The sequence below is a fragment of the Suricata suricatta genome, chromosome 6, assembly GCF_006229205.1.
Source record: "Suricata suricatta isolate VVHF042 chromosome 6, meerkat_22Aug2017_6uvM2_HiC, whole genome shotgun sequence".
Taxonomy (NCBI): Eukaryota; Metazoa; Chordata; class Mammalia; order Carnivora; family Herpestidae; genus Suricata; species Suricata suricatta.
Window position 1 is genome coordinate 62,410,604 of NC_043705.1, and position 14,942 is coordinate 62,425,545.

At 37.1% G+C, this 14,942-nt stretch overlaps 1 long non-coding RNA gene across 1 annotated transcript; it reads right to left on the reverse strand.

The window, feature by feature from the left end:
• Positions 1–2,014: 2,014 nt before the first annotated feature.
• Positions 2,015–7,149, reverse strand: LOC115294844. The gene is made up of 3 exons (XR_003910180.1): positions 7,032–7,149; positions 4,399–4,544; positions 2,015–2,237 (listed from the first exon to the last, which is right to left on the reverse strand). It is a non-coding gene; the product is annotated as an uncharacterized LOC115294844 (long non-coding RNA).
• Positions 7,150–14,942: the final 7,793 nt, after the last annotated feature.

Here is a 14,942-nt window from a genome sequence, read left to right on the forward strand (position 1 = left end):
AAGCCAGGCATGGATTTCCTTCTCTATCTATATAAGTCCTAGATGATATCTTCCTCCTATATAAAACAGGCTATTTCTTCTACGTTGGAAACTTGTTGTTGAGTGTAGCTACTTTCATGAATTATCTTAGCCAGATCTTCTACATCAGCTTGTACATCAGTACTTGCTGCTTCATCTTTCACTTTTTTTGCTAGGAGATTTGTCTGCTGCAGTCCTTACCTCTCTCAACCTTCATGGAACTGAAGAGAGTGAGGGCCTTGCTCTGGAGTAGGCTTTGGCTTAAGGGAATGATGTGGCTGGTTTGATCTTCCATTCAAACCACTAAAACTGTCTTCATATCAGCAATTAGACTATTTCACTTCCTTATCATTTATATGTTCACTGGAGTAGCACTTCAGATTTCTTTCAAGTACTTTTCCTTTGCATTCACAACTTAACTATTTGCCACAACAGGCCTAGCTTTCAGCCTTTCATGGCTTTTGATGTGACTTCCCCACTAACCTTAATCATTCCTAGGTTTGGACTTAAAGTGAAAGCCATGCAATTCTTTCCCTTGAACATTCAGAGGCCATTGTAGGGTTATTAATTGACCTATTTTAATACTGTTGAGTCTCAGGAAATAGGGTGTGAGGACAAGGAAAGAGAAGGGGAATAGCTAGTTGAGCAGTCAACATATACATAGTACTTACCTATTAAGTTCACTGTCTTATGTGGGCGTGGCTCATGGTGCCCCAAAACAATCACAATATTCACATTCAAGATCACTGATTACAGATCACCTATCACAATAAAAATCTGAAATATTGCTAGAATTAGCAAAATGCGACCCAGAGTCAGGAAGTGAGCAAATGCTGTTGAAAAATGAGACTGATAGACTTGTTCCATGCAGGGCTGCCTCGAACCTTCAATTTGTATAAAATGCTGTATTTGCCAAGTGCAATGGAAACCAAGGTATTCCTGTGCATGCCCCAGGTGGCATCTCAAGTCAGGGTGAAAAAGAGGGATGGTGTGAAAAAATGGTGTGCAAACAACTGGGTTCCCTTCTGAAAAAAAAAAAAAAGACAAATCTATACTTCACATCATACACCAAGATAAATTTCGAATATAGCAAAGGTCTAAGTGTTACCAGCCACTCCTAAAGAAGCTGTTGTAGTCCAGACAACATTCATTGTCAGCCATACGGGAGGATATTTGATTCCCACCACTTGATATTTTCACACCTTTTGATATTTGCAAATCTAATGGGTAGAAGAATGGTATCTTCTTGTTTTAAGTTTGCATTTCCCTGATTACTGCAGTTTAAACAGCTTCGTGTGTGTTTATTGACCATCTGGATTTCCGGTTCTGTGAAATGGCCTGTTTGAATCTTTTATCCACTTATTTCTATTTAGTTATTTTAGGGTTTCTATTTACTCCCTAGAAAACAGCGTATTTGTGTGAGGCAGTTATTTTTCTATGTGTTAGGGCTTCTCTTTTAATTTTATGTGTGGCTTCTCAAGTGGCACGCTTAAGAAGTGTTTATTATTGTAATGGAGTCAAATTGTCATTCTTTTCCTCTGTGGTTTTTGCTTTTTGAGTTTTGTTGAAGAGAACTTCCTGACCTCCAGGTCATAAGGACATTCTCCTATATTCTCTTACCAGGAAGGAGAAGGAAAAAAAGAGGAGAAAGAGGAGAGAAAGGATAAGAAAAAAAAAGGAAATACTTGAATTTTAAAAAATAGTGAATACAAAGAAGTGCTAGAAAAAACAGGAAAATTCCATTTGCAACTTTAAAACGGGAAGGCTTTTCTAAAAATGACTCAAAAAACTCTAAATCCTAAAATTAAAAACTGATAAATATTTTAAACGTTTTAAAACTTCTACAGCAACGCATACCATAAGCAAAACAAATGACAAACTGAGGACAAATCTGTAATTTAGATCACAGACCAAGCTCCAAAACATAAAAAGAGTGCCTAGAAAACAATTAGAAAATATAGTGACACAATAGAAAATTGTCAAAATACATTAATAGTTGATAGAAAATGAAATATGAAGTAAAATTTAATTGTATATAGTACAATGCACAACTTTATTGTACAATGAGATGAATATCAATTTAAAATAAGATATGAGTCCATTTTTCATCTAGCAGATTAACAAAAACTTGAAAATTTCGATTACACTGAATATTGACAAGAGAGTGGGAAAACTTCTGTCTCACTTGTTGCTGGTGGGGAGGTAAACTGCCACAACACCTATGGAAAGCAATTTGGAAAAAAATTTTAATTACAAATACATATACTTTTTTGCTAAGTAGTTCCACCTCTGTGAATGTGAGGATAAATAATATTATTCATTGCAACATTGTTTGCAAAAGAAAAGGACTAGAATGTTCTATCATTAACAGGATTAGATTAGAAAAATTGTAGTATGTCTAAACAGCAATCTGTGCACCAATAAAAATAGTGAGAAGCGTTCTGTACATAAACATCTGTGACGTGTATTGCGAACTGAACAAAGCAAGGCGGGAAAAATGGGGTGGAGGCAAACTTTTGTGTAAAGAAGCGGAAGACAGCAATATATATTTATTTATTGGCTTGTATTTGCCTGAGGTAACTATGGCAAATTACAAAATTAATAACAGCAATTACCAACGTGTGAATGACAGGGGCAAGGAAAACAGGAAAATCAGATCAATGGAAGGCAGTTTTTGCAGACTTCACATACTCCCCTGTTTGTTTTCCAATTTTTGAAAGATGATTTTGTTACCTTTAATTTAAGGGATTACATTAAAAAAATGAGTTTGGTGGCTCAGTTGTTGAAGCGTTTGACTTCGACTCAGGTCATGATTTCGGGGTTCTTGAGTTCAAGCCCTTTGTGGGGCCCAGAGCTGACAGCTCAGTGCCTGGAGCCTGGAGCTTCAGATTCTGAGTCTCCCTCTCTCTCTGCCCCTCCCCCGCTTGTGCACCCGCGTGTTCTCTCTCTCTCTCTCTCTCTCTTAAAAATAAATAAAACATTTTTAAAAATAAAAATAAAAAATAAATTTATGTAAAAATAACTAAAGTTAATAATACTAATTTAGTTTGAAAAAAAAATAGAAGCCAAGCAGTAAAGACTATATACCTTTGACTCTCTTTCTACCTGTGTCAATATTTGAAAAGTCACACTTTTAGAAACATGGTAGAAAATGATGCCCCTGAAAATAGTTCCAGTCCGCTGCTATTTTTATGTGCTAAAACAAATGAAATTTCCTGAGATATTTCATTACAGACATTATAAATTTAAAAATGTTTTTCTAAAGTAGACTATGAAGAGATGAAATAATTTATGGTAAGCTGAAGCAGTGAAAATATTCCATGCAGAGCAAAAATGTCAACCTCAAAATTACTCTGAATATCATGTATAAAGAAAAAACCCAGTTTGCCCTTAAATGATCAACTGACAACTCGAAACAGAATATACTGAAATGCCTAACATTTTATTATCATATCTATTTCTTTCAATTCAGAAAAATCATAAAAAATATCATCTAAATCTGTAATTTAATGTATAACACTGTAACACATTTCTAAAGTAAGTTTTAAAATGAGTCAACCTTATGAGTCTGAGTGACATTTTGTCACTGGTTTAAAGGAAAATGCTGCCTCTGTTAAGATCTTATAATACATATATATAATAAAGAAAAACACAGTATAAGTTTAGACAAATTTGAGAATTTTATCACCTTAACATCAGGGTGTTAATGCATATGTAAGCACAAATATTTGAACTATTCCTTTCATTATGTCAGATGACAAGAAAAGTGCCTGGAAATTGTCTTATTTGTTCAGGTAAATTAAATAACATCAGACCTATGAGTGATGGGCTTATCATTATAGCATCTAGATGTTCAGAGTGTCATGGCTAGAATAATGTTTGTAATGGTGTGAAAATGAAATAGTTCAACATTGATGTTTCCCCTGGAATGATTTGTTTTCATGGTTACTCTTTTTCTGTCGGACTAGCTAGCTGGCTTATGGATCTCATGTATAGAAACAAAACCCTGAAAAAAGAAGTCTCTTTAATTAAAGACAGCAAAGGTAAAGAAACAGAGGAGTTGTTAAAAACAGATAGATGGGTGAGGAAAAATGTTACTTGGGGCCGACCTTATGTTGGTTAACTCATTTGCAATTTTAAGGGCTGAATTTTGATTGTTCTCACAGAAGATAGAGTGCACATAGGAATGAATAACCACAGGATGGGGCCAAAGGTGAGGATAGTGGAACCTCAATAAGTGGCAGAACAAAAACTAAAGGAATAAAAAAAAAAAAGGAAAAGAAAGGAAAGACATTCTCAAAACATCTCATTACAGATTTTATGGAAAATAATTTGATTTAGTCTTCATTGACTTTTCTCTAAACTTTCTCATTTTAATACCTTTTTAGAAAAGTAATTAATTTTAAGAGGTGAGTGGGGAGGAAGAATGCTCCATATGTGAGTCCCAATCAGCACAAGTCCTGCTTGTTCTTGGCCTGCAAGGTTCTTGGCCTTGAAGGCAAGGTGGCTCCACCCAGGGCTTCACCCTGAACAGAAGGAGAGAAGCAGGCTTAGCAGTGAGAAGGGTAATATACGCTACCATCTGGCTAGATTCCTTTTATTTGTCAAGAGAAGATAAATATCTGTATTATTCTTATGATACTGAAATATATTTTTTTTAAGTTGTAAACAGCCCTCAGCAAACTAGTTGGCAATCTGTGTGTTTTGATGACGACTAACCCTTACACAAAACTCCCCATGTGCCGGCTATGTTCTAAGTACTTTACGTAACCTCATTTCATCCACCCAACAACCACATGAGTTACATCCTATTTAACCCCCATTTGTAAGATGAGTTAACTGAGATACTGTCGTGTATGTAACTTGCACAAGGTCACACAGCTGGTAAATGGCAGAGACAGAACCTGAAATTCAGAACTTTGTTCCAGAGTTCAGACCCTCAGGCCCTAAGTTATTCTTATAGGAAAATGTTCCCTTCAAAGAGCTGCTTGTAAATATTTCATTAACTGTAGAAATGAATTCTACACTATACTGGGACTATGTGGATATTTTTCCATGTAATAATTTTTTACAATCTTTTAAATCATTTTTTAAATTGGAAAACTTCATGAACCAACATCTCTTTCTTAATTCAAATACAATTAACATACTATGTTACATTAGTTTCAGGTGTACAATATAATGATTCAGAAATTCTACATATTACATCAGTGTTCATTAAGATTAATGTACTCTTTACATTTACATTTACAGAGAGAGAGGGTGAGAGCAGGGGAAGGGGTCAGAGAGAGAGAGAGGGAGACACAGAATCCAAAGACAGGCTCCAGGCTCTGAGCTAGCTGTCAGCACAGAGCCCGACATGGGGCTTGAACCCAGGAACTGTGAGATGTATATATTGTGGAATGCTTACAACACTAAGATTGGTTAATACATCCTTTACCTCGTGTAACTATGATTTTGTTGTTTTTGTCATGGTGACAACATTAACGTTCTTTTACAGCACTGTTCAAGTATACAATACAGTATTGTTAACAATAGTCCCCATGCTGTACATTACATCCCTGGAACTTATTCATGTTATAACTGAAAGCATGCACACTTTGACCAGCATTTCCCCATTTCCCCCAGCCTTCCACCCTTTAACAACCACCAGTCTGCTCTCTGTTTCTGTGAGTTTGCTGTTTTTAGATTCTGCATGTGAGTGAGATCATACATTGTCTTTCTCTGACTGACTTTACTTTAGCATAATACCTTCAAGGTCCATCCATGAGGTCACAAATAGCAGGATTTCCTTCTTTTTAATGGCTGAATAATATACCACACTTTATATATATCACATTTTCTCTTATCTTTTCATCTGTCAGTAGACACATTGACCATAGGTATCTTGACCATTGTGAGAAATTCTGCAATTAACATGGGAGCACATATATCTCTTTGAGATAGTTGTTTTCTTCAGATGAAAACTCAGAAGTGGGATAAGTGGATCATGTGGTAGTTCTCTTTTTAATTTTTTTTAATGTTTATTTATTTTTGAGAGAGAGTGAGAGACAGTATGAGTAGGAGAGGGGCAGAGAGAGAGAGGGAGATGCAGAATCTGGAGCAGGCTTCAGGCTCTGAGCTGTCACCATGAGCCTGATGTAGGGCTTGAACCCACAAACCACGAGATCATAACCTGAGCCAAAGTTGGACACTTTACCAACTGAGCCATCAAGGAACCTCCATACCATTTTCCATAGTGGTTGAAGCAGTTTACATGTAAATTGATAGAGATTCTCTGAAACTTTCATTCCAAGGTCTACAGTAAACTCAGAAAATTCACAGACATAGGTTACTCCCTAGTGGTTTTACTTGCTGTTGGGTAGTAAGAACTATTTTCAGAGGGTTGGATATTCACCTTCCAATGGTGTAAGCCTGTCACATCATGTCTATAGGCCATACTCATATCTCTTGAATTTGTATCCATACCTCTCGGAAATGTAATTATAAGCAAGACACCTGAAAAGTCCTCCTGGATATAATGAGCCTTTAGCAGATCCAATTATTTCTAAAAAAACCTTTTTTGCAGAGTCCACCGTTGGTTGGGAAAGAAACATCTCTATTCAGGGTACACAGGAAGTAGTCGGTCCTCCATATCTTCTCTAGGAAGGCTATTCCTTTTTCACTGTTCAAGTTCCATCTCTTCCTAATATGGAATATGGGCTTATAGCTTTACTTTCCAAATCCAGAATTCTGGCTTACCCCAGATCAAAATCCTCAAATTTCCCTTGACAGTAAGCAGGAGTGATTCCCTAAAGTGCTACCATGAAGGATGTCAAACTCTTAATGCTCCTCACTAACATAAGGTAGAGGGAAGTACTATTTAACCCAAACACATACACAAGATAGAAAATCATACTCTGTCCTAGGATTTCCACTCTTACTCCACACAGTTCCGGGTAGTAGAAAGCTGGGTATATTTATTGTGCTAAAATCTAAATATTTAAGTCACCCCTACTACCTCCTCCTCTGACCTGGTTGTTCCAGCAATGGAGGATAAGTGAGAAGAAGTTTGAGGAAGTCATTAAGGTTCAGTAGACTTTCAGCTCATTCTCATCCCAACTGAGCCAGGACCATGGAACCATAGTGAACAGCATGGAACAGGAAGCCAGACTTAGCTAGGTAGCACAGAAGTCTCAGATAAAACAAACAAACCAGGGCTTTGTGAGGTGACAAAAAAGGAAATGAGCAAAGTCACACCCTGAGCCCATCAGCCAGGCAGTCTAGTGAGCAGGAAACAAAGCCATGAGACCAGTGGCCCCAGTGGTGAGAATATACGGCACAGGTGATCAGAACAGAGCTAAGGTTGAGTTCTGTCCATTAATCCACTTCAATATATTCTAATTGCCTAAGCAATGCTCTGAGAAAATAAGGGAAGAGCCTTCCTACTTTTAAACATAGCCTATGACTTGCTGAAGCTGTTTTTAAAGATAATGTGAATCCGATCTTACAAAATATTTTCTGACATGAACTGAGAAATCTGTAAGTTCCTGCTAACAGACCTATTATGTTAGAAGCAGAAAAAATGAATAACAGCTTAAAGATTTAACATTCTGCTCAGAACCTCTTTGTTCTTACCAAGGATAAACCCAGTCTTTTGAAAGTTGACCATTTTTTTCCCTATTCTCAAAATGCAGAAGACCTATGTTGATAATGAAGACTGTGATGAGATTCTGATCCAGAATGCTTCTTAAACAATTAGATCTAAACAATATGGAAATTACATCTGATGGAAACATTAAGGACATTCTAATTAAATGTTGAGTAAGGCAAAGAAACAGTAATTTACATACAATTAAAAGTTAAATTTCTGAATAAATATTCTTGCCATGTGCATTTAGGAAAGGTAGTTGTGATTTTTAAAACAGGACTGAAATGTCCAGATAACATTTTATGAAGGACACGGAAGATCTCATTGGGGTGCAAGCAGGGAGAGTAGCCAAGACATCCTCAATCCCTAGTAACGACTTAAAGAAGAAAGATTAGAACAACTATAGTGTGTGTGGAGAGATAATGAATGGAATTAGTGTGGGTAAAGTAGACTGCATTTTTAGGGAGCAATGGAAAATCTATATAGGTCATGTAGTCCCAGATGTGGCTATGTGGCTAAAAAACTTGAAATCGATAGGTCAAGAGAACATTATAGTTTCTGTAATGGGCAGGATAGGGGTGTGTAACACAGTGAAAATGAGATGTTTTAGGAAGCCATGCAGGTTAGGCTTGGGAGAGATGAGCAAATTTCTGCATATTAGATGAAGCAAAATTCATAATTCTGCCATGTTGTCATAAAGGTCTGAAAGTAATGAGGTACTTGTAAAGGAAAAGAAAGGGTGAGTTTGAGAAACACTAAGAGAAAACCCAAGCCCCTGACAGACTGGATATAGAAGAATAAGACAAACATAGCAAATGTAATTCCACCAATCCTTTCTAAATGGAAAGCCTATAAAATACTACCAGAAAATGGAGAGAAGTGGAGAGGCTGAAAAAAGGCGCCCTGCACAGGGGTGAGGGGTGCGTCCTGATTTTTTTTTTTTCATATTGACTATATAATTCAAAGCAGCAGCTATTGGCACTTCACACTGATTTTAGCATTAAAGAAACAACCTTGTTCTGGAGAGCTTTTACTGTATCTGGGCAAGAATGCAGGGCAGATCCTGGTAAGAAACAGAGAAAATGAAATGTAAACACTGTGATCATGAATAAATGATATTTTTATCACTGATAGGACTGGACAAAAGGAATAACACAGGAAGTGGGGGCAGTGGCTTAAAATGTCACAACTGGAAAGCAGGATGCCGAATCCTGAGTTATGCATTGAGAGATTGGAGATAGAGGAGAAGGAGCTGAGCGGGAACCAGACCCTGCGGGAATCTGCAGATTGGAGGGAATGCAGGCCTGCGGCTGGGGACACTGCAAAGTAAAAGTGATTTTAAGTGACAGGAACAAGGACCTGCCTAACGGGAGGTTTGCAACATGAGGCAAACTGAAAGCAATATTTCTCCTGCTTTCTAACATAACTGGTATTGTGAACTCATAATGAGTTTGCTCTAATCCTGTTCTCTGTGGGGATGGAGACGTTATCGGCACTTTGTTCTATTAAACACGCACACTCACACACACACACAGTAATAACTGTAATAAACACTTCTCCTTGAAAAGTGCCGCTTGCTGGAATTGCTATAGGAAGTTTTATACTTGGGAAAATTTGTAAAAACAGGTAAAATTCTCCTTTTTAACCTATACAGTTCTCTTGGTGGCAGGGAGGGTAGGAGGTGGCAGAGAACAACATAATAAAAACAAAAAACAAGCTTCTGTACAAACCAGCACAGAAACGGGGGTTTGTTAAAAAGTAAAGAGAATGAGGGGCACCTGGGTGGCTCAGTCGGTTAGGCTTAGGTCATGATCTCACCATTCGTGAGTTGGAGCCCTGCGTCAGGCTCTGTACTGACAGCTCAGCTTAGGATTCTGTGTCTCCCTCTCTCTCTGCCCTGCCCCCCCCTTAAAAATAAACCTTTTAAACCATTTTTTAAGTAAAGGAAATGAGCACATGCGTCACAAGGGTGAAGCTGAAAACAGTTACTAACCTTGTGCTCTCCACTAGAACACAAAACCTACCCTATTAGGGTGTTTAGGTTAGAAAGTGCCTGAGTTCAAATATCAGCTTCTTCATTTATTACTTCAAAGACAAGAAAGTTATTTAATTGCCCTATGTTCTAATTGTCTCATGTGTGAAATGGTGGTACTGTTATTATCTCCCTCATCCAGTTGTTGTTAGGATGAAGTTACCAGTTGTGAGTCATGTAGCCCACTGACTAGCCAATAGCAAGACCTTATAAGTGTAATATAATTACTATTAGGAGAACTTCATGCTATTTGCTTAATAAAAGGACTATTAGCAAATACTCTGCTTCCCATGTAATAATATTTCTGAAATGGAGATGATAGGTGTGGTAATGAGCACTTTGCTTCTCGTTGACTGGATAAAGGGTTGTCAATCACCAACAACTTCAGGTTCTTTCCAATTTCTTCTTTTATTCTCTTGAAGAGACATTTTTAGGCCTAAGAGATAGTTAATATATTTTGTAGATAATTAATGCTTCCTTCATACTCTGCATTATTTGGCTAGAACATATTTCGCAGCGTTAACTGAGCACCTGGCATGTTCTGGGAATGGAAGTAGAGATAGTTCCACATGTGGTTTCTCTACATGATATCAATACAGCTGATACCTAGATAAGAAGCAAAAAGTCTATTTGAAGTTCAAAGTATGATTTTATTAACACAAAAACTATGAAACTAGCTTTGTATTAATGAGTATGTTTTTCATTGTTAATACGCTAATTTACCTATTATAATATCAACAAATAGATTATTCCAATCATGTGTCCTAAACAAGCACTAATATTGTATTGTGTCAAGGAATTTTGCGTACCTGGAAATACATCCATAATTTAAGAAAGATCCATAATTTACAAAAGACCAGAGACATGTATCAGTGTCCTCTTTCACCATTGTAACAGTGTGCTATTGTTTGTATGTAAAATTATCACCCACTAACACTTGGAAAAGCCCTTTGAGTTGCTTCCAACAAGATATTCAATTGAAGGAAAAATGCATGCGAGGAATTTTTAGTGTATACCGAATAATATGTTGTAGGAACAAGAAAATGTGGAAATGCATATACTGTGTTATATTTCCTTATTAATTCCTGCCACTAATATTACCCAAGAATTCACTCAAACTTAATCACAAAACATACCCTGACCTTTAACAGCTAGCAGGTTGCAATGTTAACCTTCAACATTTTGCAAAATTCTTCTTGAAACACTTCCTCTGGAAAACACACAGCTCGAAGTGCTAAAATCGTCTCCTAGAATAACCACAGCAGGACTGTAACAAACCCACTTTTAAAAACCAAATAAAGCCTTCCGTGGGGGCGGTTCACCGCTTCCCCTTTTTAACATACAGGAACTAATTTAGCTGAAAAGATAAAAGCAAGAGCTGCCTACAGATGTACAAGGAAACTAGATCCTAGAACATAAAACTCCTCAGTGGCATGGTGGTCTGGACATGTTCTATAAAAAGAGCCTCCTCAGGCTGAAAATATCCCAAATGGAAAGCAAGGAGTCAAAGATCTGTATATATTTTTATTGTAGGAGACAGAAGAAGGAAGAAAAGGCACACTAAATTAGTTTCAATTGTAACTATTTATGTGTTTTCCAGTTAGGTCATTATACACTTATTCTCAATATAATACTAATACAGAGATACCAAGAATTTAAAACTATGACAAAAGAACGAAATTTATTGTGGTAATCATTTGATAGTATATACTTAAATCAAAGCATTATTATGTGATGCACCTGAAACTTATACATAGTTATATGTCAATTGTGTTTCAGTAAATCTGGAAAAAAAGTTATTCTAAAAAAATAAGATGAAAGGCCACTTTCAAACTACCAACAATATCAGAAGAGTGAAGAGCTTAGAATGTTCTGCTAGATGACCAAATTCCCGCTTTTGTTTCATGGAAAGACGTCATGAAATACTCTCTCTTTTTAAACCCTTCCCTCTTTCAGAAAGACTGTCCAAGGAGGTCTAAACATACAGAGGATGCAATGTTCTCACTAAAAAAAACCATAAAATGCACTTAGTTTAGTTCATTACTCATTTTCAACCTCCAACTTCATTTGTTCAACTTTCTGGTTATCTACCTGATTATACATCTGTGGGACATATTGTGTGAACTGAGGTAGATTATAAACTGCAAGAATACTGGCCACAAACCTCATTTGCTCAACATATATTTTTTCTAACAGTGTCATCATGGAATAAATGTTCTATTTTTAACATAATGACAAGAGTGTAGGAAAATGCACATACATAAAGTGCAGATTCTGGCTCTCCTTCCATAGCTTACTGAGAAGTTTTATAGGACTATTTGTCAATAAAAGTATATTACATCAATTTCTACAAAATTTCCCTTTAAAAAAATATGCGAGACAAACAGTAAGTTCTATTCTTTAAAAGAAAACAAATGGGAAAAAAAATGTTTTATTTCCCTAGTGAAGCTTGCATATCTGGATGCAAATTGGCAACATTTTTTTTACTCTACTATTGTCATAAATTATTTCCAAGAAGTAAAACTTTGATACCATATTAGGAGAAAATGTGCACAAAGGACATGTTCACATGAGGGCATAAAGTAGATCTCGTAGGAGCCCATATCACACTAGGAATCAAACGACGTATATTTTCAGCAACATTCCTTTCCTGAAAACTCGTTGTGTATCTACCACCTCCAGGCTGCTTCTTGACTTCTTAGGACACCTCAGCATAATAAATCATCATATTTTCCTTGTACCTCCTTCATAAAATTTGTCTGCACTGGACTCCATCTATCAAAGGTTTATTTTCTATCTACATATTTTGTGTCTTCAGTCCTTACCCTCTAGAAATACATTTGCCTTTCAACAGGTACTTGAGGAGATAACTTCTTAAAACAGATTTTTTTAAATCTTTCAAATGTGTCAGCTTTCTATATTTTTGATTTATCTATTTGGCTAAAGGTTTGTTTCAATATTTTTAAAGATCTATGGTTTGCTTCAATATTTTTAAACAAGTTAAAAACTGGATCAACAGCAGCACCAATAATCAAATGGTTGTTTTCAATGGCTAAGTGGAAACTTCAACTCTCCTGTTCACGATCTCTGCTGTTTACAGCATGACAAAACCAAACTCTTTTATTTGGTGTTATATGTATCCTGTCTCTGGAGTTGTCTCTGTCAAAACCCATGGCAGTTGGAAAAATTAGGTAACTCTTCACTTTCCCCCAACCTCTGCCCTTCGCCATGGTTAGAGGAAGGTGCGCAAGAAAGTAAAAACCGTCAGCTTGGATTCCTTCTCAGGCTAAGGTGCCAGACATTGCAGTGTAATGTAGGTTCTTTCTTATTCCATTAGACTCTAAGCAGGAAAAACCAAGTTCTACTCTGCCTAAAAATAGCTAAGAATTTTTTAAATGGTCATCAATGCATTCCTTTGCCACATCCACATCTTCACCACATAACTTTGTAGATCCTGTCATGAGTAGGTGAAGTGCAGTTCTCCACCCCTTAAATCTAGAATAATTATGTACTTGTGTGGTTCAATGGGACTTTAGTAAATGTGACACAAACATAGAATTGAAAATGTTCTTCACTTTGGGATTTGTTTCTCGGGGAACTTTTCTGCTTACACATGAATAATCCCTACCAAGTCTGTTAAATAATATGAGAAGGTGTGCTGCATGAAGTGAGCAAGTGTGTGAATAACATGAGCAGATGTGTGTGTGGATGATGCGAGTAGAAATGTGGATGACGTGAGCAGGTGTTCTGAGTGATGTGCGTAGATGTTCTAAATGGTGAGAGACATGTAGCCCTTGCAGTCCTGTCATTCCAGCTAATAAAGAGCCAACCACCTGACATGTGAAAGAGGCCATACTGAACCGAGTCCCACTTGAGTTACCATCTGACAGCAGACCCAAGAGTAAGACACAACCAGCTATAATCAGGAGCAAAGTGATCGTATAACCCCAGTTCAAATTACCAACACAGAGAATCAGAAGCTAAACAAACAGTTGCTTTTTAAAAATTTCTTTAATGTTTATTTATTATTGAGACATAGAGAAACAGAGCATGAATGGGGGGTGGGCAGAGAGAGAGGGAGACACAGAATCTGAAGCAGACTCCAGGCTCTGAGCTGTCAGCACAGAGGCCGACGCAGAGCTCAAACCCATGATATCATGATCCTAGCCGAAGTTGGATGCTTAACCAACTGAGCCACCCAGGCACCCCACAAACAGTTGCTTTTAAGCTTTGGTATGGTTGGTAACTCAATAGATAGGTACACTGAGTCCAGGAGAAAGGAAATGAGACTTGTTTATTAAAGAAACATTCATTTCTCAGAATTTATTTGAATTCTGCCATTTCTGAAGATTAGTATGTGTCTTTGGGAGAAGTGTATTTGTTTACTCTTAGCATGTTACAGTTTAATAAAGGTATCTACCATTCACACTGGCTCAGTTGTCCAAAGAGTAGGAAAACCAGAGACAACAAAAGGGCTTAGGTTTCAACTCTGTCTCTGATCATCCTAAGGACTCTAGAAACTTTTGTACAGATGAAGACCTCAGACTGAACAAATGCAGAAAGAAGAAGTTGGACATTGAGAGTGGGCTGGCAATTAATGAGAGAGGTGAATGGGTATTATCACAGAGAACTGAAAATCATGCTAGAGAGAGAGCAAGAATCTTAGGGAAATAAGATCAACTAGGACTTGGGAAACTCACAAGACTGTCTTGGGAAGGGCCTAAATTACGTAAGTAACTTTTTTCTGGCACTCTGGGGAAAAGTCCTATTATCAAGTTTTAAAATATTTCCTATCCTACCTTATGATTGCGTTTGAAACAGTTTGATATGTGCAATAGAATAAATGTTGTAAATTTTCCCAGCTTGGGTGGTAACCCGAGAAGGCTGCTAGAAGTAGCTGGGAAGATATGCATGACGCTGTAGAGGACTTCAGAGAGCCCACTAGACTGTGTCTTCTTGGCCCCTCCTCCACCACATGGCAGAGGAAGCTGGCTTCTGAAAGAAGGCAAGCGACTATCTGTGTTTCAATATCGAGAAACAGATATAGGTGTCTGAGGTCCAGAATTATTCAGAAGATCCTAGGTAAACAAAATCTCTTTTAAGCAGGTTCCAACTATACATCTTGTTCACCTGAAATAATCAATTTGAAATGATTCCTGTTTGCAAGATGGAGAAGTTAATAGAAATGACATAACAAACCAGTGCATAGCTCATTTCATCTTCTTGTGAACTACCTTAAGTAATGGCCCCCTCTTCTTTTGA